We start from the raw sequence: 22,933 nt of genomic DNA, 5'->3' as shown, positions 1-22,933 counted from the left end.
TGTGCCCAATTTGAAGACCCAGAAGTTGAAGGGGGAAGACCCATCAGTCAGTACGTGTAGGCGTGTGCATACATACTGCTCCACCATGTCACACGTCCCCGTGAAGTCCACATCCAAGGGAGGTTAATTGTTTGAAATTAAATATAATCGAAAAGTGAGACAAATTATTAAAGCGCAAATGTGGGACAAGTTGTTAAAGTTTAAGCATTGAATGAAAGAAGGGGGCCGCCGAACACTCCTCAGGCTGAAACATCGCAGAATGCTGCCGACCTCCAGGACCAGGCCGCAGCGCTCCCACCTCCGTAGATGCCTCTTCAACTGGCAAGCCCTCACCACAGGAGCGTGAGGCCGCATCCCCCGACGTCCTCCCCGCCGACCGTCTGCCCACCTCTGGTGCAGGTAAGCCACCGGGACCATCGCTCTCCACGCTGGGGACATCTTGAGCAGGAAAGGCTTCCTCCCCCCGCAACCCCCCCCCCTCCCCTTCTTCAATTGAAGAAGAATTTTTGAAATTTAATTCCCTGTCACCTATGCAGAGCAGGGGTTTGTATACAGCAAAATTGGTAAAATGTCATCTGACAATGTAACAAACGATTTTTTTAAATTTATGTCCCTGCCACCTATGCAGAGCAGGGGTTTGTATACGGCAAAATTGGTAAAATGTCACCTGACAATGTAACAGACTATTTTTTTAAATTTATGTCCCTGTCACCTATGCAGAGCAGGGGTTTAATAATCACGGCAAAAGTGGTCAAATGTCACCCAAGAATGTAAAATTAGTAAATTTGTTTACCTGTCTACTAGGTATAGCAGGGGTATATCACAGCCAAAAATTGGTGATTTTCACCCGAAAATGTAACAGACAAATTAGTGATTTTTTTTTTAACTGTCTAATAGGTATAGCAGGGGTATATCACAGCCAAAAAATTTTGAATTTCACCCGAATATGTAACAGAAAAATTTGTGAATTTTTTTACCTGTTTACTAGGTATAGCAGTGGTATATCACAGCCAAAAATTGGTGAATTCCAACAAAATGTAACAGGCAAATTTGTGTTTTTGTTTTTTTACCTGTCTACTAGGTAGAGCAGGGGTATATCACACCCAAAAATTGGTTAATTTCCCCTGAATATGTAACAGACAAATTAGTGTTTTTTTTTTACCTGTCTACTAGGTATAGCAATGGAATATCACACCCAGAAATTGGTGAATTTCACACGAAAATGTAACAGACAAATTAGTGAAATGTTACCTGTCTACTAGTTATAGCAGTGGTATATCACACCCAAAAATTGGTGAATTTCACCAGAAAATGTAACAGACAAATTAGTGAAATGTTTTTACCTGTCTACTAGGTATAGCAGTGGTATATCACACCCAAAAATTGGTGAATATCACCCGAAAATGTAACAGACAAATTAGTGAAATGACATAAAATAAAATACGTACAAATTAAAAAAATAATCTTGATTTATGAGGTGGAGGTCCAAATGGAGTAGGAGTTTGAGGAAGCGGTGGTAGACGTAGCGATGTAGGTGGATGCAGCGGTGGAGAAGGACGAGGTAGCCAATACTTAATTTTATTTTTATTTTTTTATTTTAATTAGGGTAAAGAGTGGGAAATATCCAAAATGCAACAATCCAAATTCAGCACATGCGCCAGGCAAGGGATGTGCGTCAAACCGGCTAGTCCCAGAGCTGCTACGAGATTACGCCCATTATCGTACACCACCAGGCCGGGCTTGAGGCTCACTGGCACCAACCACTCATCGGTCTGATGCTCAAGGCCCGTCCACAGCTCCTGCGCGGTGTGGGGTTTGTCCCCCAAACAGATGAGTTTTAAAACTGCCTGCTGTCGTTTACCCCTGGCTGTGCTGAAGTTGGTGGTGAAGGTGTTACACTGACCGGATAAGGAGCCGGTAGAGGATGAGGAAGCGGAGTAGGAGGAGGAAGCAACAGGAGGCAAACTGAAGCGCCCTGCAATCCTCAGTGATGGAAGGACATGCGCCAAACTGCTATCCGCCTCAGGCCCAGCCGCCACTGCATTTAACCAGTGTGCTGTTAGGGATATACAGTCAGGTCCATAAATATAGGTACATCTACACAATTCTAACATTTTTGGCTCTATACACCACCACAATGGATTTGAAATGAAATGAATAAGATGTGCTTTAACTGCAGACTGATAGCTATAATTTGAGGGTATTTACATCCAAATCAGGTGAACGGTGTAGGAATTACAACAGTTTGCATATGTGCCTCCCACTTGTTAAGGGACCAAAAGTAATGGGACAGAATAATAATCATAAATCAAACTTCAATCCACGAAGATCAGACTGGTTTTATACCCGCTAGAACGATATATTCAAATATAAGAAGGTTATTCCTTAATATTGAGGCTAACAGAATAGAAACAGGCGAGAAAGCTATACTTTTACTGGATACTCAAAAGGCATTTGATTGTATTGAATGGGAGTATCTGTGGGCAGTTCTGAAAAGGGTTGGTATAGGGGAGGGATTTATAAGATGGGTCCAGCTTATATATTCTCATCCGAGGGCTAGAGTGATGGTGGACGGGAGCTTGTCCCTGCCTCTTGCCCTACATCGGGGCACTAGGCAGGGATGCCCTCTCTCCCCATTACTATTTGCTATTGCGATCTAGCCCCTGGCAAGTATAATAAGAAATGATAGGGAGTTTAAAGGCTTTCAATATGCGGGAGGAGACGAAAAATTATTAATGTATGCAGACAATATTTTATTATTTATGCACAACACTGGGGATCAGTTTAATATAGCAATACATATAATAGATTAAAAATTTTTTTTTTTCTGGTTTAAATATTAATTGGGGGAAATCCCATATGATGATATTAGGAGATGTTCAGTCACAGGGAGATGTAAGGGTACACGTGCTTGAAAAACACGAGAGTTTTAAATACTTAGGTATACAAATCTCCGGAAGCATAGAAGATTATAAAAAGCTAAAATAAGGCTTCATTCACACATCCGCAATGTGTTTTGCGGATACACGGAGACACGGATCCGCAAAACACGGAAAGCGGCAATGTGTTTTCCGCATTTTGCGGACCGCACATTGCCGACATAATAGAATATGCCTGTTCTTGTCCGCAATTGCGGACAAGAGTAGGACATGTTCTACTTTTTTGTGGAAATGGAAGCACGGATGCGGAAGTGCGGATCCGCAAATGTGGATGCGGACAGCACATTCCGTCCCCATAGAGAATGAATGGGTCCGCACCCTTTCCGCAAAATTGCGGAAAGGATGCGGACACATTTTGCGGACGTGTGAATGGAGCCTAAAAGAACTTAGAACCAAAATACATATTTGGAAAAAATTACCACTGTCAATTCAGGGTCGGGTAAGTCTAATAAAAATGGTTTTCCTCCCACAAATACTTTATGTACTACAAAATGCCCCACTGAGATTACCACAGAAGATTTTTAGGTTATGTGATAGCATAATGGGGGATTTTATTTGGAAAGGTGCTATCCCTAGGATAAAAAAATAAGTGCTCCAGCTCCCAGTAAGAGAGGGTGGATTAGCTGTTCCGAACTGGTTTTTCTACTATTTAGTAACACAATATAGTCAGATAAAAGGTAATTTGAATGGTTTAGTGGGAAGGCAGGAATTAAATAAATTGGGTTGGAGAGAGGAATGGAATCACTTAGAGGTATTGGAATCAGGCACACTAGGGAAAAAGAATACAGCAAATAGAATATTAAATTCACTGGAACATACAGTTGCAAGAAAAAGTATGTGAACCCTTTGGAATTATATGGATTTCTGCACAAATTGGTCATAAAATGTAATCTAATATTCATGTAACTCACAACAATAGACAATCACAGTCTGCTTAAACTAATAACACACAAAGAATTAAATGTTACCATGTTTTTATTGAACACACCATGTAAACATTCACAGTGCAGGTGGAAAAAGTATGTGAACCCTTGTATTTAATAACTGGTTGAACCTCCTTTGGCAGCAATAACTTCAACCAAACGTTTCCTGTAGTCGCAGATCAGACGTGCACAACGGTCAGAAGTAATTCTTGACCATTCCTCTTTACAGAACTGTTTCAGTTCAGCAATATTCTTGGGATGTCTGGTGTGAATCGCTTTCTTGAGGTCATGCCACAGCATCTCATTTGGGTTGAGGTCAGGACTCTGACTGGGCCACTCCAGAATTTTCTTCTGTTTAAGCCATTCTGTTGTTGATTTACTTCTATGCTTTGGGTATTTGTCCTATTGCAACACCCATCTTCTGTTGAGCTTCAGCTGGTAGACAGATGGCCTTAAGTTCTCCTGCAAAATGTCTTGATAAACTTGGGAATTCATTTTTCCTTCGATGATAGCAATCCGTCCAGGCCCTGACGCAGCAAAGCAGCCCCAAACCATGATGCCCCCACCACCATACTTCACAGTTGGGATGAGGCTTTGATGTTGGTGTGCTGTGCCTCGTTTTCTCCACACATAGTGTTGTGTGTTTCTTCCAAACAACTCAACTTTGGTTTCATCTGTCCACAGAATATTTTGCCAGTACTGCTGTGGAACATCCAGGTGCTCTTGTGCAAACTGTAAATGTGCAGCAATGTTTTTTTTGGACAGCAGTGGCTTCCTCTGTGGTGTCCTCCCATTAATTCCATTCTTGTTTAGTGTTTTACGTATCGTAGATTCGCTAACAGGGATGTTAGCATATGCCAGAGACTTTTGTAAGTCTTTAGCTGACACTCTAGGATTTTTCTTCACTTCATTGAGCAGTCTGCGCTGTGCTCTTGCAGTCATCTTTGCAGGATGGCCACTCCTAGGGAGAGTAGCAGCAGTGCTGAACTTTCTCCATTTATAGACAATTTGTCTTACCGTGGACTGAGGAACAGTAAGGCTTTTGGAGATACTTTTATAACCCTTTTCTAGCTTTATGCAAGTCAACAATTCTTAATCGTAGGTCTTCTGAGAGCTCTTTTGTGCGAGGCATCATTCACATCAGGCAATGCTTCTTGTGAAAAGCAAACCCAGAACTGGTGTGTGTTTTTTATAGGGCAGGGCAGCTGTAACCAACACCTCCAATCTCATCTCATTGATTGGACTCCAGTTGGCTGACACCTCACTCCAATTAGCTCTTGGAGATGTCATTAGTCTAGGGGTTCACATACTTTGTCCACCTGCACTGTGAATGTTTACATGGTGTGTTCAATAAAAACATGGTAACATTTAATGCTTTGTGTGTTATTAGTTTAAGCAGACTGTGATTGTTTATTGTTGTGACTTAGATGAAGATCAGATCACATTTTATGACCAATTTGTGCAGAAATCCATATCATTCCAAAGGGTGCACATACTTTTTCTTGCAACTGTATATGGGTGGAAGTTAAAAAAATATTAGAGATTAAAGGGTTTCTACCACCTCATTTTGACCTAATTAGCTCTCAGACACTAGCGATCTGCTAGTGTCTGATCTACCTAACAATGCTATTCTCAGACCTGTGTGTGGATCCGTTTCACTAAAAAACGAACTTTTATTAATATGCTAATGAGCCTATAGGTGCTATGGGGGCGTTTTTTCAGCACCTAGAGGCTCGGTCTACTCACATTGTATGCCGCCCAGCTCGTCCGTTAAGCCCGCCCATCTCCTCTTGAATGCCATCTTCCATCTGAGCCAGTGGACGAATTATCGCGCCTGCGCCGTGCGCGTCTGTATTTGGCGCAGGCGCAGTGAATGTCTGACTGCTGCCTGCACAGACATCTCGGTCATCGGCGCAGGGGTTCACATAAGATATCACAGTTTTTCATAGTGCATAGATTACATCGATCCCCTTGGATGTTAAAGAGAATGGGCGTGTTTAGATATTGGAAAGAAATAGCTGAGATAGTATTAGTACTTTTGGAGGTCCAAGTGTCTGAAGACCCAGTAGTTTGTATATTAGGGGCAACTGAACATCTAAAGCTAAATAAAGAGACACGATTGGTTTTGGGTAAAGTACTTTTTCAAGCTAGACTCCTTATACTAAGGAAATGGGTAAAGGAAGATCCCCCGACAGTGGGACAGTGGCGAGAAGCAGTGGTCAATTTGATCAAATGAAACGGGTTACTGAATGCTATATCAAAAAATAAAAAAAACTCGATGAAATATTGAAAAAATGGTTATATTAGGGCTTGGAAGATACTTTTTTTTTTCTCCCGTCCCTCTCCCTCTCCCAGGGGGTGGTGGGTGGGTAATAGGGGTAAGAAAAAGGGAAAGAAAAAAAGAGGGGAAAAAAGAAAAAGAGAGAAGAAAAAGTTACAATAATATTTATGAATTTGTAATACGGATTTACTCATTGCTGAATTATTGTGACCCGTGTATAAATGTATATGTTTTTTATAAAATTGAAATAAAGAAAAGTTAAAAAATAAATAAATAAATAAATCAAACTTTCACTTTTTAATACTTGGTTGCAAATCCTTTGCAGTCAATTACAGCCTGAAGTCTGGAACGCATAGACATCACCAGACGCTGGGTTTCATCCCTGGTGATGCTCTGCCAGGCCTCTACTGCAACTGTCTTCAGTTCCTGCTTGTTCTTGGGGCATTTTCCCTTCAGTTGTGTCTTCAGCAAGTGAAATGCATGCTCAATCGGATTCAGGTCAGGTGATTGACTTGGCCATTGCATAACCTTCCACTTCGTTCCTTTAAAAAACTATTTGGTTGCTTTTGCAGTATGCTTTGGGTCATTGTCCATCTGCACTGTGAAGCGCCGTCCAATGAGTTCTGAAGCATTTGGCTGAATATGAGCATATAATATTGCCCGAAACACTTCAGAATTCACCCTACTGCTTTTTTCAGCAGTCACATCATCAATAAATACAAGAGAACAAGCAGCAATACATGCCCACGCCATGACACTACCACCACCATGCTTCACTGATGAGGTGGTATGCTTAGGATCATGAGCAGTTCCTTTCCCTCTCCATACTCTTCTCTTCCTATCACTCTGGTACAAGTTGATCTTGGTCTCATCTGTCCATAGGATGTTGTTCCAGAACTATAGAGATTTTTTTAGATGTCGTTTGGCAAACTCTAATCTGGCCATCCTGTTTTTGAGGCTCACCGATGGTTTCCATCTTGTGGTGAACCCTCTGTATTCACTCTGGGGAAGTCTTCTCTTGATTGTTGACTTTGACACACATACACCTACCTCCTGGAGAGTGTTCTTAATCTGGCCAACTTTTGTGAAGGGTGTTTTCTTCACCAGGGAAAGAATTATTTGGTCATCCACCACAGTTGTTTTCCGTGGTCTTCCGGGTCTTTTGGTGTTGCTGAGCTCACCGGTGCGTTCCTTCTTTTTAAGAATGTTCCAAACAGTTGTTTTGGCCACCCTAATGTTTTTGCTATGTCTCTAATGGGTTTGTTTTGTTTTTTCAGCCTAATGATGGCTTGCTTCACTGATAGTGACAGCTCTTTGGATCTCATCTTGAGAGATGACAGCAACAGATTCCAAATGCAAATAGCACACTTGAAATGTACTCTGGACCTTTTATCTGCTCATTGTAATTGGGATAATGAGGGAATAACACACACCTGGCCATGAAACAGCTTAGAAGCCAATTGTCCCATTACTTTTGGTCCCTTAACAAGTGGGAAGCACATATGCAACCTGTTGTCATTCCTACACTGTTCACCTGATTTGGATGTAAATACCCTCAAATTAAAGCTGACAGTCTGCAGTTAAAGCACATCTTGTTTGTTTCACTTCAAATCCATTGTGGTGGTTTATAGAGCCAAAAATGTTAGAATTGTGTCGATGTACCAATATTTTTGAACCTGACTGTATAACGTTCCTGACCGTGCTTACTGGTCCACGTATCCGAAGTTAGGTGGACGTTGCCACAGATTGCGTTGCGCACCGCCATAAGTCTTTTAAAACTCTCTGTCTCCACCAGACGGAATAACAACATTTCAAAGGAAAGTAATTTTGAAATGCTGGCATTCAGGGGCAGGGATCGTGGGCAGGGGCGGGCTGGGCCGGGGGGCAGGGAGGCAATTGCCCCCCAGGCCGCCCTAAAAAAAACGGCCGCTGGGCCGTCTTTAACAAAAAATGTTTTTGTTTTCTTTATTCCTCAGGATCGTACTGCCGATCACCACAGGTGGCGCGACCCTGGATGTAATTGCGGCAGGCAGCAGTGGAGCTGGCGGTGGGCAGGAGTGGAGATGAGCGCTTCCATTGTGGAAACGCTCATCTCCATAGTCATCTGTATCGCCATCCTCAGGACAGCGATACAGATGCCTGTGCTGTGAGGCAGGGGAGGGAGAGGCGTGTCCCTCCCCTGTTCTTCTGATAGGCCGCAGGCACTAATGTCTGCAGCCTATCAGAGGCCGGCTCAGGCAGCGTGATGACGTCATTATCATCGCGCCGCCTGAGCCGGGCAGCACACAACAGGGACACAGGCCAGAAGAGGCCTGCATCGCTGCTGATAAAGGTAAGTATTAGTGTTTTGTTTTTTTTCTTTGCGGGGGGAGCTGTCACTATGGGGGGAGCTGTCACTATGGCTATGGGGGGGAGCTGGCACTATGGGGGGGGCTTGCACTATGGGGGGACTGCCACAATAGAGGGGGCCGGCACTATGGGGGAGCTGGCACTATTGGGGGTAGAACTGGCACTATGGGGGAGCTGTCACTATTGGGGGGGCTGGCACTATGGGGGGGAGCTGGCACTATGGGGGGGCTTGCACTATGAGGGGACTGCCACAATAGGGGGGGCTGGCACTATGGGGGAGAGAACTGGCAGTATGGGGGAGCTGTCACTATGGGGGTGAGAACTGGCACTATGGGGGTGAGAGCTGGCACTATTGGGGGGGCTGTCGCTATGGGGGGGAGCTGGCACTATGGGGGTGCTTGCACTATGGGGGGACTGCCACAATAGGGGGGGCTGGCACTATGGGGGGGAGAACTGGCACTATGGGGGATCTGGCACTATTGGGGGGGCTGGCACTATGGGGGGAAGTTGGCACTATGGGGGGGCTTGCACTATGGGGGTACTGCCACAATAGGGGGGTCTGGCATTATGGGGGAGCTGGCATTTCTTACTGGCACATTATGGTGGGCACTATAGGGGAGAGTGGCACTATGGGGCATCTGGTGTCACTATAGGGCATTATTTGGGGGCACTATGGGGAAGTGGGGGCTCTAAAGGGGCCTTTCTTATTGGCACATTATGGGGCGCACTATGGCATTTGGTGGCACTAAGAGGGCATTTTTTACTGGCACATTATGGGAGGCACTATAGGGGAGAGCGGCACTATGGGGCATTATTTGGGGGCACTATGGGGGGGAGCTGGCCCTATGGGGGGGGGACTTGCACTATGGGGGACTGCCACAATAGGGGGGCTGGCACTATAGGGGGGATAACTGGCACTATGGGGGAGCTGGCACTATGGGGGTGAGAACTGGCACTATGGGGGGGAGCTGGCACTATGGCTATGGGGGGAGCTGGCACTATGGGGGGGCTTGCACTATGGGGGGACTGCCACAATAGGGGGGGCTGGCACTATGGGGGAGCTGGCACTATGGGGGAGCTGGCATTATGGGGGGGAGAACTGGCACTATGGGGGAGCTGCCACTATTGGGGGGACTGGCACTATGGGGGGGAGCTGGCACTATAGGGAGGCTTGCACTATGGGGGGACTGCCACAATAGGGGGGGCTGGCACTATGGGGGAGCTGGCACTATGGGGGGGAGAACTGGCACTATGGGGGAGCTGGCACTATGGGGGGGAGAAATGGCACTATGGGGGAGCTGGCACTATTGGGGGGCCGGCACTATGGGGGGGAACTGGCACTATGGGGGGGCTTGCACTATGGGGGGACTGCCACAATAGAGGGGGCTGGCACTATGGGGGAGCTGGCACAATGGGGGGGAGAACTGGCACTATGGGGGGGAGAACTGGCACTATGGGGGAGTTTGCACTATTGGGGGGGCTGGCACTATGGGGGTGCTGGCACTATGGGGGGAGCTGGCACTATGGGGGGGCTGACACTATGGGGGAGCTGGCACTATGGGGGAAGCTGGCACTATGGGGGTGCTGGCACTATGGGGGGAGCTGGCACTATGGGGGGGCTGACACTATGGGGGAGCTGGCACTATGGGGGAAGCTGGCACTATGGGGGGGAGCTGTCACTATGGCTATGGAGGGGAGCTGGCACAATGGGGGGGCTTGCACTATGGGGGGAGAACTGGCACTATGGGGGAGCTGGCACTATTGGGGGGCCGGCACTATGGGGGGGAACTGGCACTATGGGGGGGCTTGCACTATGGGGGGACTGCCACAATAGGGGGGGCTGGCACTATGGGGGAGCTGGCACTATGGGGGGGAGAACTGGCACTATGGGGGAGCTGGCACTATTGGGGGGGCCGGCACTATGGGGGGGGGGGGGAACTGGCACTATGGGGGGCTTGCATTATGGGGGGACTGCTACAATAGGGGGGGCTGGCACTATAGGGGAGCTGGCACTATGGGGGGGGAAACTGGCACTATGGGGGGGAGAAATGGCACTATGGGGGAGTTTGCACTATTGGGGGGGCTGGCACTATGGGGCTGCTGGCACTATGGGGGAAGCTGGCACTATGGGGGGGCTGGAACTATGGGGGGGCACTATGGGGTATTTCTTACTTGCACATTATGTGGGGCACCATGGGGGAGAGGAGCACTATGGGGGTATCTGGGGGCTCTAAAGGAGCTTTTTGTATGGGGGAACTGCCACAATAGGGGGGGCTGGCACTATGGGGGGGAGAACTGGCACTATGGGGGATCTGGCACTATTGGGGGCGCTGGCACTATGGGGGGAATTGGCATTATGGGGGGCTTGCACTATGGGGGGACTGCCACAATAGGGGGTGCTGGCATTATGGGGGAGCTGGCACTATAGGGGGAGAACTGGCACTATGGGGGAGCTGGCACTATGGGGGGAGAACTGGCACTATGGGGGAGCTGGCACTATTGGGGGGGTTGTCACTATGGGGGGGAGCTGTCACTATGGCTATGGAGGGGAGCTGGCACTATGGGGGGGCTTGCACTATGGGGGGGGAGAACTGACACTATGGGGGAGCTGGCACTATTGGGGGGGACAGCACTATGGGGGGGAACTGGCACTATGGGGGGCTTGCACTATGGGGGGACTGCCACAATAGGGGGGGCTGGCATTATGGGGGAGCTGGCGCTATGGGGGGAGAACTGGCACTATGGGGGAGCTGGCACTATTGGGGGGGCCGGCACTATGGGGGGGCTTGCACTATGGGGGGACTGCCACAATAGGGGGGGCTGGCACTATGGGGGAGCTGGCACTATGGGGGGGGAGAACTGACACTATGGGGGGGGAGAACTGGCACTATGGGGGAAGCTGGCACTATGGGGGATCTGGCACTATGGGGGGACCTGGCACTATGGGGGGGCTGGCACTATGGGGGAGCTGGCACTATGGGGGAAGCTGGCACTATGGGGGGAGCTGGCACTATGGGGGGGAGCTGGCACTATGGGGGGGCTGGCACTATGGGGGGAGCTGGTACTATGGGGGGAGCTGGCACTATGGGGGGAGCTGGCACTATGGGGGGGCACTATGGGGTCATTTCTTACTTGCACATTATGGGGGGCACAATGGGGGAGAGGAGCACTATGGGGGTATCTGGGGGCTCTAAAGGGGCTTTTTGTAATTATTGGCACATTATGGGGGGCACTATAGGGGAGAGTGGCACTATGGGGCATCTGGTGTCACTATAGGTCATTATTTGGGGGCACTATGGGGAAGTGGGGGCTCTAAAGTGGCCTTTTTTATTGGCACATTATGGGGGGCACTATTGCATTTGGTGACACTAAGGGGGCATTCTTACTGGCACATTATGGGAGGCACTATAGGGGAGAGCGGCACTATGGGGCATTATTTGGGGGCACTATGGGGGAGTGGAGCACTATTGGGGCATATGGTGGCACAAAGAAGGAACATTTTTTACTAGCACATTGTGGGGGAGAGGAGCACTATAGGGGCATCTGCTGTGGGCACTAAGAAGGGGCATTTTTTTACTGGCATATTATTATTATTTATTATTAAAGCGCCATTCATTCCATAGCGCTGTACATATGATAAGCGGTGCACATACATAATACAGACAATTGCACTAATCATAAACAAGACAAGTTACAAACTGGTACAGAAGGAGAGAGGGCCCTGCCCGTGAGGGCTTACAATCTACATGGTATGGGAGAAGGACACAGTAGGTGCGAGTTAAGTTGGTCATGGCGGTATAGAGGCAGCAGGGTCACTGGTTGTAGGCTTGTCTGAAGAGGTGGGTTTTCAGGTTTCTTTTGAAGGATTCCAATGTAGGTGAGAGTCTGATATGTTGGGGTAGCGAGTTCCAGAGTATGGGGGATGCACGGGAGAAATCTTGGAGTCGATTGTGGGAAGAGGCGATAAGAGTAGAGGAGAGAAGGAGGTCTTGTGAGGATCGGAGAGTGCGTGTGGGGGTGTATCGGGAAAGTAGCTCAGAGATGTAGGGAGGGGACAGGTTATGGACGGCCTTGTATGTATTTGTTAGTACTTTGAAGTGAATTTGCTGGGCAATGGGGAGCCAGTGAAGGGATTGGCAGAGGGGAGAGGCAGAGGAGTAATAGGGTGAGAGGTGGATTAGTCGGGCAGCAGAGTTGAGGATAGATTGGAGGGGTAAGAGAGTGCTAGATGGAAGGCCACAGAGGAGAATGTTGCAGTAGTCTAGGCGGGAGATAATGAGGGCATGTACAAGAATTTTCGTAGATTTAAAGTTAAGGAAAGCACGGATGCGGGAGATGTTTTTGAGTTGGAGGCGGCAGGTGGTGGAAAGAGCTTGGATTTACGGTCGGAAGGAAAGTGCAGAATCCAAGGTCACTCCAAGGCAGCAGACTTTGTTGACCGGGGAGAGTGTGCAGCCATTGATCATGATAGATAGGTCTGTTGAGGGGGTTGAAAAAGATGGGGGAAAGATTATAAATTCTGTCTTATCCATGTTAAGTTTTAGAAAGCGAGAGGCAAAGAAGGATGATATAGAAGATAGACATTGTGGGATTCTTGATAGTAAGGTGGTGATGTCTGGACCAGAGAGGTAGATTTGTGTGTCGTCAGCGTAGGAGTGATACTGAAAGCCATGGGACTCTATGAGCTGTCCCAGGCCAAAAGTGTAGATAGAGAAGAGCAGGGGTCCTAGGACAGAGCCTTGCGGGACACCAACAGAGAGGGAATGAGACGAGGAGGTGGTGCGAGAGTGGGAGATGCTAAACGTCCGGTCTGTGAGGTATGATGTGATCCAGAAGAGGGCCAGGTCGGTGATGCCAAGAGATGAGAGAGTTTGCAACAGAACGGAGTGGTCAACAGTGTCAAAGGCAGAGGACAGGTCAAGGAGAAGGAGGACAGAGTATTGTTTCTTGGTTTTGGCTGTCAGTAGGTCATTGGTGACTTTGGTAAAGGCAGTCTCGGTCGAGTGGTGGGGTCGGAAGCCAGATTGTAGGCGGTCAAAGAGGGAGCAGGAAGAGAGGTGGGAGGACAATTCTAAATGGACATGATGTGGGGCGATAACTAGACAAGGAAGATGGGTCAAGTGAAGGCTTTTTGAGAATAGGTGTAATGGTAGCATGTTTAAAAGCAGAGGGGAAGATACCAGAGTTTAGTGATAGGTTGAAGAGATGAGTTAGGGTTGGGATAAACACTGTGGTGAGGTTAGGGATGAGGTGGGATGGGATTGGGTCAAGTGCACAGGTGGTCAGATGAGATTTGGAGAGTAGAGTGGAGAGTTTTTCTTCTGTAATGGTGGAGAAGCAGGTTTTGGGAGAAGAGGACCGAGCAGTTGTGTAGAGGGTCTGTGGGGACTGTGTAGTGAAGCTTTCCCTGATGTTGACTATCTTTTGTTTGAAATATTTGGCAAAGTCCTCAGCTGAGAAGAGAGGAGAGGGTGGGGGCGCTGGGGGACGGAGAAGGGAGTTAAAAGTGCTAAAAAGTTGTTTAGGGCTGTGTGACAGGGAAGATATGAGAGATGAGAAGTAGACCTGTTTCGCATCAGCGAGTGAGGATTTAAATATGAGGAGGGATTGCTTGTATGCAGTGAAATGATCTTTAGAATGGGATTTCTTCCATTGCCGCTCAGCAGCCCTGGAAGCTTGTCTGAGTTTTTTGGTCAGGTTGGTGTGCCAGGGTGTCTGTTGATTTTTCGGGTTTTGTTGTGTGTGAGGGGGGCAACAGTGGCCAGAGCTGTACTTATTGTGTTGTTATATAGGGTGGTAGCAGCTTCTGGGTCTTGGAGGGAGCAGATGGTAGAGAGTGAGAGAAGAGAGTCAGAAAGCAAGCGAAAGTCGAGATGTTTAAGGTTCCTGCGGGGGTGTGTTAGTGTGTGGACCGGGGGAGCAGCAGAAGAGACCAGTGAACAGAAGGTGAGTAGGTTGTGGTCGGATAGGGGGAGAGGCGAATTAGAAAGGTTAGATAGGGAGCAGAGGCGGTTAAAGATCATATCCAGAGTGTGACCATCTCTGTGGGTGGGAACTGAAGACCACTGTGATAGGCCGAAGGAGGAAGAGAGTGACAGGAGTTTAGAGGCGGCCGAGTGGCATGTGTCAATAGGGATGTTGAAGTCACCCATGATGATAGTGGGGATGTCAGCAGAAAGAAAGTGTAGTAGCCAGGTGTTAAAGTGGTCAAGAAAGATGGTGGCTGGGCCTGGAGGGCGGTAAATGGCGGCTACTTGGAGGTTGGAGGGAGAGTAGATGCGAACAGAGTGTACTTCAAATGAGGTGAGCGTAATGGAGGGTGGCAGTGGAATTGGGCTGTAGGAGCAGGTGTCTGATAGGAGAAGACCAACTCCTCCACCATGTTTGCAGCCGGGGTGGGGGGTGTGAGTGAATTGAAATCCACTATAAGAGAGTGCAGCAGGGGAGGAGGTGTCTGAGGGTGTCAGCCATGTTTCTGTGAGACCCAGAAAGGAAAGGTTTTGAGAGATGAAAAGTTTGTGAATGCATGACAGTTTGTTACAGACAGAGCGCGCGTTCCATAATGCTCCTGCAAGAGGAACCAAAGGAGCAGGGGTTAGGGCTCTTTCACACTTGCGTTGTCCGGATCCGGCATGTACTCCACTTGCCGGAATTACACTCCGGATCCGGAAAAACGCAAGTGTACTGAAAGCATTTGAAGACGGAACCGTCTTCAAAATGCTTTCAGTGTTACTATGGCACCCAGGACGCTATTAAAGTCCTGGTTGCCATAGTAGGAGCGGGGAGCGAGGGAGCGGTATACTTACCGTCCGTGCGGCTCCCGGGGCGCTCCAGAATGACGTCAGGGCGCCCCATGCGCATGGATGACGTGTCCAATGCGATCACATGATCCATGCGCTTGGGGCGCCCTGACGTCACTCTGGAGCGCCCCGGGAGCCGCACGGACGGTAAATATGCTGCTCCCTCGCTCCCCACTACACTTTACCATGGCTGCCAGGACTTTAGCATCCCGGCAGCCATGGTAACCATTCAGAAAAAGCTAAATGTCGGCTCCGGCAATCCGCCGAAACAACGTTTAGCTTAAGGCCGGATCCGGATCAATGCCTTTCAATGGGCATGCTGCGGTATTTTCTCCGGCCAAAAAACGTTCCGTTCCGGAACTGAAGACATCCTGATGCATCCTGAACGGATTTCTCTCTATTCAGAATGCATGGGGATAATCCTGATCCGGATTCTTCCTGCATAGAGCCCCGACGACGGAACTCTATGCCGGAAGAAAAGAACGCAGGTGTGAAAGAGCCCTTAGAGGAATAGTTATTAGGTTTAAGGGGTTGCAGAAATTTGTAGAAGGAGATTTGTGGTGGGACATGGAGGTGATAGTGGGGATTTGCTGAGGGGGTCCTGGATTTGGAGAGATATCACCAGCAGTAAGGAGAAGCAGAGAAAGTGTTAATAGATGAGAATAAGAGAGGGCATGAGGCGTGTGTGTGTGTTTGGGAAGGAAGTGTTTTATGTTGGCAAACAGGTTTGTGCAAGCGATCAGATGAGAAGGTAAAATGTAGGAAGAGATTAATAGTTCCTTGCTGGGTGAATGGATGTGGGGGTATTTCAGGAGGTGTTGGAAAAGTGGGAAGAGTAAGAGGAAAAATTTAAACATTGTTTGCATTAACTATGTCTGTATTTACCTGTGGTCCCCTTCTGGTCCAATTCTGGTATAATTCAGTCTGTGCACTTAAGAGTGGCACTTGCGAGATGTGGCATTTGGAAAGACCAAGGTCTGAGAAGACCTAGGATCTTAGATTTATACCACTCAGTGTTCAATCAGGTGTGACCAAGAGGGGAGGGGGTTACATATGGCCTAATCAAGGGGCACCATATACAGGGGTGAAATAGTCAATGTAAACAAATACTCAATAAATCCAGCAGGGAAGGAGACATTAATGCCTCAGAAAAGACATACCAGGATTTAGAAGGAGAGATGAGAGGGGGTGGACAATATCAGACTGTGGAAAAGCTGGGTGCAGCAGTTAGGTTCAATGCAGACATACCTGGAGATGAGAGAATTGGGTGATGGTCAGTAGGCAGTGATGACAAAGAGGATTCAATATCCATAATATTACATTCTGGTATAATTCAGTCTGTGCACTTAAGAGTGGCACTTGAGAGATGTGGCATTTGGAAAGACCTATATTATGGGGGACACTATGGGGAAGGGGGAGAGGAGCACTATGAGGGCATTTACTGGGGCAGTATATATGGGTATTTTATACTGGAATACATTATGGGGACATTAGCTTAAGAAATGGCAGAAAAATCATCATGGCGTTCTGGTCTGAAAGGAGAAGATGACGAAAGACAACGTCTATAACAAAGGTGACATCACAGGATGTAAGAGGTATGTGGTGCTATGTAGGAGAGGAGATGCTCCAGCTCCTCCCCCTGCCATTTGCAGAAGGAGGATTCAGAGCTAGGTGAGGACGGCAAAGGGGGATAGCAGGCCACGGGCGGGTGGCAGATGGTGGGGGAACCACAGGCAATGAGCAGGATCTGGGAGGGAGGAGAGCGGAGGAGCTTCCTGGCTGTAGCCTGCTGTTTATTGTATAATGTGAAGCAGGCAGTGCAGCCAGGACAGACCCTCCCCTCTCCGTATGATGTGTAGAGACAGGCCTCAACTATAGAATTTCAGCTGTACAGTGTTTGTTGGGAGTGGCCTATTATATATAGGAGGGGCTTTTAATAATGGGCGGAGCTAAAATGGGCCACTTGACTGGATTTGCCCCCCAGGACTAAGGCTGCCCGCCCTCCCCTGATCGTGGGTGGGTAGGGGGGTACTTCCTCTTCCGCTCCAGTGTTTGGGAGATGGAGAGCTGAACACGTCTACTCCACTGCAGCTCGTGCTTTGCACTTAGATGCCTGGTCATGCAGTTTGTGCTCAGGTTGAGAACGTTTATGCCTCGCTTCAGGCTCTGATTGCACAGTGTGCGCACCACTCGTGTCTTGTCGTCAGCACATTGTCTGAAGAACTGCCACGCCAGGAAACTGCTTGGATCTGGCTTTGGTGTGCTCGGTCCCTTGCTGCGGTGGGCAGTAGCAGGCGTAATGTCTAGGGGAAGGCCACTCCTCTTTTGCACCCTGCTCCCTCTTCTGATGTGCTGGTGGCTCTGTGCGACCACCGCCTCTTCCTAAGAACTACACAGGTCACTCGCATGACCTTTATTCCATGTGGGGTCGAGGACCTCATCGTCCTCCATCATCTTCCACCCAGTCTTCACCCCGCCCTCCTTGTCGGTCTACACACTAGAGAAAGCCATAGCAGTTGGCACCTGTGTTTCGTCAACATTTGAGACTTGCTGTGGTGGTCCTCCCATGTACTCATCTTGAAACATAAATGGTTGGTAGTGATAGACAAACATCTGCTGGGACAGTTCGCGAACGCGATCAAATGTTCGCGAACCGCAAGTTTGCGGCAGGTTTCATTCATTTTAATGTCAGGGAAACCTGAAAAACCTTCAGCTCCTATTTGCAGCCAAGAAATAATTACTAGAAGTGCACAAATAGTCCCACAACATGGACAGTGACATACCAGATGCATTATTCGAATTTGCTATCTCCATTCATTATTTTTTTCAATGCGAAATGTCGGCAATATAATTTTAGTGTACGCGCATGCACGCACCAGTTATAATTATTTTTTCCAATACCGTTTGTCACTATGTGTAGCAGAGGGAACGCAGCGAAACTGCAATTAAATGCTGCTGTACCCTAATGCACTATATAGAAAGTATATTATTAGTATAAAACACCCCGTTTCTATACGTTTTTTAGGGGGTGACTGGTATATCACACAGATATAATTATTTATTCTAATTGCATTTGTCACTCTGTGTAGCTGCAGTATCGCTGCAGAACCGCTCACCACTGCTGCACAATACAAATCCACTATAATATGCTTTCTATGTTATGAAAGCATCTTATAAGTGTATTACACCCCTCTGTACTGCACACCTATAAATGGTACACCTATACAAGTCCTTAAAAGGACTTTTGTGGACCTATTTGATAGCGTTTTTGTCCCTAACAGTCTGTCCCTGCTCCACACAGCAACCTTTCCTTACACTTACAAAAGACTGAATGTAAAATGGCGGCCAGATCGGGTCTATTTATAAGGTAGGGGGTATGTCCATGTGCTGAAACTTTTCAATTGGCTGTCCTGTACCACCTGATGGATATGTCATGGGTCAAAGTTCTTCACAATGTAAAAGAATATGGCGGGCGCAAATATCGCCATATGTTCGCATGTTTGGCGAATCGCGAACGAGCAAAGTTCGCCGCGAACCGACCACCGGGCGAACCGCAAGGCCATCACTAGTGGTTGGGCATCTCTTCTACTTCTGGGGCAGGGCTAGGTGGATGGCCCTGGTAAACCCTGCTAGCAGAGTCATCAAAAAGCAGAAGAGACTGCTGCATGACTTGGGGCTCAGACTGCTTGGCTGATTTGCAAGGGGGTGAGGTGAAGGACTGATGGACATGGGCTGCAGGTGCCAACTCTGATCTTTCAGCCGGAGACTGGATGGGAGACAATGTAAAGGAACTGGAGTCACTGTCAGCAACCCAATCTACTATCGCCTGTACTTGTTCTAGCCTCACCATTTGTAGAGCCGCATTAGGCCCGACCAAATAACGCTGAAGGTTTTGTCGCCTACTTGCACCTGAGGAAGGTGTTTCACTTGTGTGTGTAGCTGGCACAGATCGACCACGTTCTCTCCCTGTAACAGGAGCTCCACCAGCAGCACCACGATGGGGCCATGTCCCTTATTTGACGCTCTCCTCATATTTCAAAAATTTAGGATCTTGCCCAAAAATGGGTGTTTTTTTTAAAAACAGAATAGAACAGCAGTATTTAATGCGTGTATCTCACACTGACAGATGCAGCAAAGGCTGCAAATTTAGTTTTTTGCCCAAAATGGGTGTTTTTTTTAATAACAGAATAAAACAGCAGTATCTAACGCGTGTATCTTACAATGATGGATGCAGCAAAGGCTGCAAATTTAGTTTTTTGCCCAAAATTGGAGTTTTTTTAATAACAGAATAGAACACAAGTATCTAATGCGCTAATGTGTGTATCTCACACTGACCGATGCAGCAAAGGCTGCAAAATTAGTTTTTTGTCCAAAATGGGTGTTTTTTTAATAACACCAGTATCTAATGCATGTATTTCACACTGACAGATGCAGCAAAGGCTGCAAATTTATTTTTTTGCCTAAAATGGGTGTTTTTTTTAATAACAGAATAGAACACCAGTATCTAATGCGTGTATCTCACACTGACAGATGCAGCATAGGCCCTTTATGTAGGGTATTGCCAAAAATGGGTGTTTTTTTTTTAAACCAGAATATTACTGCAGTATTTCAAGCTTGTATCTCACACTGACAGATGCAGCAAAGGCTGCAAATTTTGTTTTTTGCCCAAAATTTGTGTTTTTTTTAAACCCAGAAAATTATTGAAGTATTTCAAGCTTGTCTTTCACACTGACAAATGCTGCAAAGGCACCAGATGTAGGATATTGCCAAAAATGGGTGTTTTTTTAAACCCAGAATATTATTGGAGTATTTCAAGCTTGTATTTCACACAAAAAAATGCAGCATAGACCCCAGATGTTGGGTATTGCCAAAAATGGGTGTTTTTTAAACCCAGAAAATTATTTCAGTATTTCGAGATCAGATTTTACACTGACAAATGCCCAGCGTGGGGGATGTATTCGGCGGAAGCTGCCGAAAATGAGACTTCCTTGCCCCTTTCACAGGTTTTTACCATTTTTAATCATTGATAGGAGGAGTAAATTAATCAGATAGGGTATAAATAATGAGTGGGTTAGATGGTAGGATACGCCCCCTAGAGGAAGAGAGGCGAAATGTGTGTCAGGGTTGGTGTTCCCTCCTGGTCTGTATTGTTCTCTTATGCTACTTTTGTACTAATTGTTCTTGGATGTTTGTCTTGCCCTATATTCAATTATATGGTGTAGTTACTCCAGCTGATTAGGTTTATTCCCTGTTGGGACATTTCCTGGAACGTTACTGTTGTCACTGACACTGCTGCTTATGGGAATTGTGCATTATTGTTTGTAGCTAGATTGATGTATATGTGTGCCTTATAGGATATTAGTGACACGTTGGTCCAACACCTTTTGGCACAATATACCCTATATAGATGTAACAGTGCGGTCTTGAATGGCCAGGGGGAACTAATACTGCCATAGTACCTTCATCTATTGCTGCTAATAAAATTATAATGTGATATGTTATTTGTTGTATGATTTGTCTTAACAATAAATTATGGTGTTATATTATATGTGCGTCTTTGATTTGGTGATTTTCAGCCTGCACGGCACCAGAGACAGGAGCTAAAGAGATGCAGACAAGGATGCTACAAACACAGGCCACAGTTCACACACTACACCGCAGCCAGCACGCAGTCCAAAGCAACCAGCATACACAGGTGTCGGCCTGCAGCCAGTACGCAAGGGAGCCTGCAGCCAGCCTGCACAGCAACAGTGATAAGAACTGCACAGAGCTGCAGACATGGGAGTGCAAACATTCACAGGCAGCAGTTCGCACAGGACACCGCAGCCCCAAGCAACCAGCATACACAGGAGTCAGCCTGCAGCCAATACGCGAGAGGGCATGCAGCTAGCCTACACGGTCACAACTGTCACAGTTAACCGCACCGTGACAGAAATGTATGGACAGCTGGCAAGAGCTAGTAATGCTTCCTAAATTAAATTTTAGGCAATGCATGGAACTGTGCCATGTTACCCATGTTACCAGAATGACAAAATAATTTTTACAGACAGCTGCCAAAAACTAGCAATGGTTGCTGAATTAAATTTTGGTTAAGGTGCTGCAGCCAATTACAGGGCACATTGGTGACCTGCTCGACTTGCGTCACAACAATTGGTCACTTGACACAAAGGGAGAAGGTCACCGTTGCATCCTGTGATTAGCTACAGTGGCGACATGTCCCTTCATCAACATATGTTAATTTCAGCGCAGCAGGGAGAAGAAGCCCCATGAGCATCAGACACCAAACCCAACAGCGGGGACCAGATAAGTATGGTCTCCACTGCAGGTCAGCCACTCTGGGTGGTCTGTCTTACACTTGGATAACCCTTTTAAGCCATAGATATATAGCAGTAACAAACTGTTGCAACAGTAACTGAATGAGATTGTGGGGATGCCAAGATTAGTGCATGCAGGCCAGAGCCTAGTGAAGGCCCCAGGCCTGCCTTTAACGTGTCTCAGCAGGACTGCTAGTGAATATCAGTATAGCACTGACAGTAAAACACATTGCTAGAGTTGAGCGGACACCTGGAAGTTCGGGTTCGACGAGTTCGGCCGAACTTCGCAAAAAAGATCGAGTTTGGGACCCGAACTTGACCCCGAACCCCATTGAAGTCAATAGAGACCCGAACTTTGAAGCACTGAAATGGCTCTAAAAAAGTAATGGAAAGGGCTAGAGGGCTGCAAAAGGCAGCAAAATGTGGTTAAGAGCATGGCAACTGCTCTGCAAACAAATGTGGATAGGGAAATTACTTAAAATAACATAAAATACTTAAAAAAAAAATAATAATCTTGATCTAGGAGGATGAGGTCCATATGGGTAAGGAGGTTGAGGAGGCGGTGAATGTGGCAGTGTAGGTGGAAGCGGCGGTGGAGGAGGAGGAGGTAGCCAACACTGGTTTTTGGTTTTGTTTTTTATTTTATTTTATTTATTTTTTTGTTTAAATTTGGGTAGACCCCAAAACATTGGGAAATATAAAAAATAAAACAAAGAGAAAGTGCGCTGGAGTACAACAATGGCTAGGTGAGGCCGGTATACATGTCTATTCTGCACAAGGTATGGACAAGTCCTGTGGGATCCCTGCCTGGTTCATTTTAATGAATGTGAGCTTGTTCACATTGGCTATGGACAGGCGGCTGCGCTTGTCTGTGATAACCCCCTCCTGCGGTGCTAACCAAACGTTCAGACAATACACTGGCTGCAGGGCAGGCCAGCACCTCCAAGGAGAAAAGGGCAAGCTCAGGCCATGTGCCTAATTTGGAGACCCAGAAGTTGAAGGTTGCAGACCCATCAGTCAGTACGTGTAGGCGTGTGCACACATACTGCTCCACCATGTTGCTGAAATGCTGCCTCCTGCTAAGATGTTCCATATCAGCTGGTGGTGCTGGTTGTTGTGGCGTGCTGACAAAACTTTTCCACATTTCGGCCATGCTCACCCTGCCTTCTGAGGTGCTGGCAGTGCCCCAGCTGCGTTGGCGACCTCTTCCTCCTCCTAAGCCTTCGCCTTGTGCTTCCACTGAGCCCCCGCTGTCAGGTGGGAATGCCATCAGCAGCGCGTCTACCAGCGTGCACTTGTACTCGCGCATCTTACGATCACGCTCCAG

Source organism: Bufo bufo, chromosome 2 (genome assembly GCF_905171765.1).
Source record: "Bufo bufo chromosome 2, aBufBuf1.1, whole genome shotgun sequence".
Taxonomy (NCBI): Eukaryota; Metazoa; Chordata; class Amphibia; order Anura; family Bufonidae; genus Bufo; species Bufo bufo.
This window is presented reverse-complemented; position numbering follows the sequence as displayed.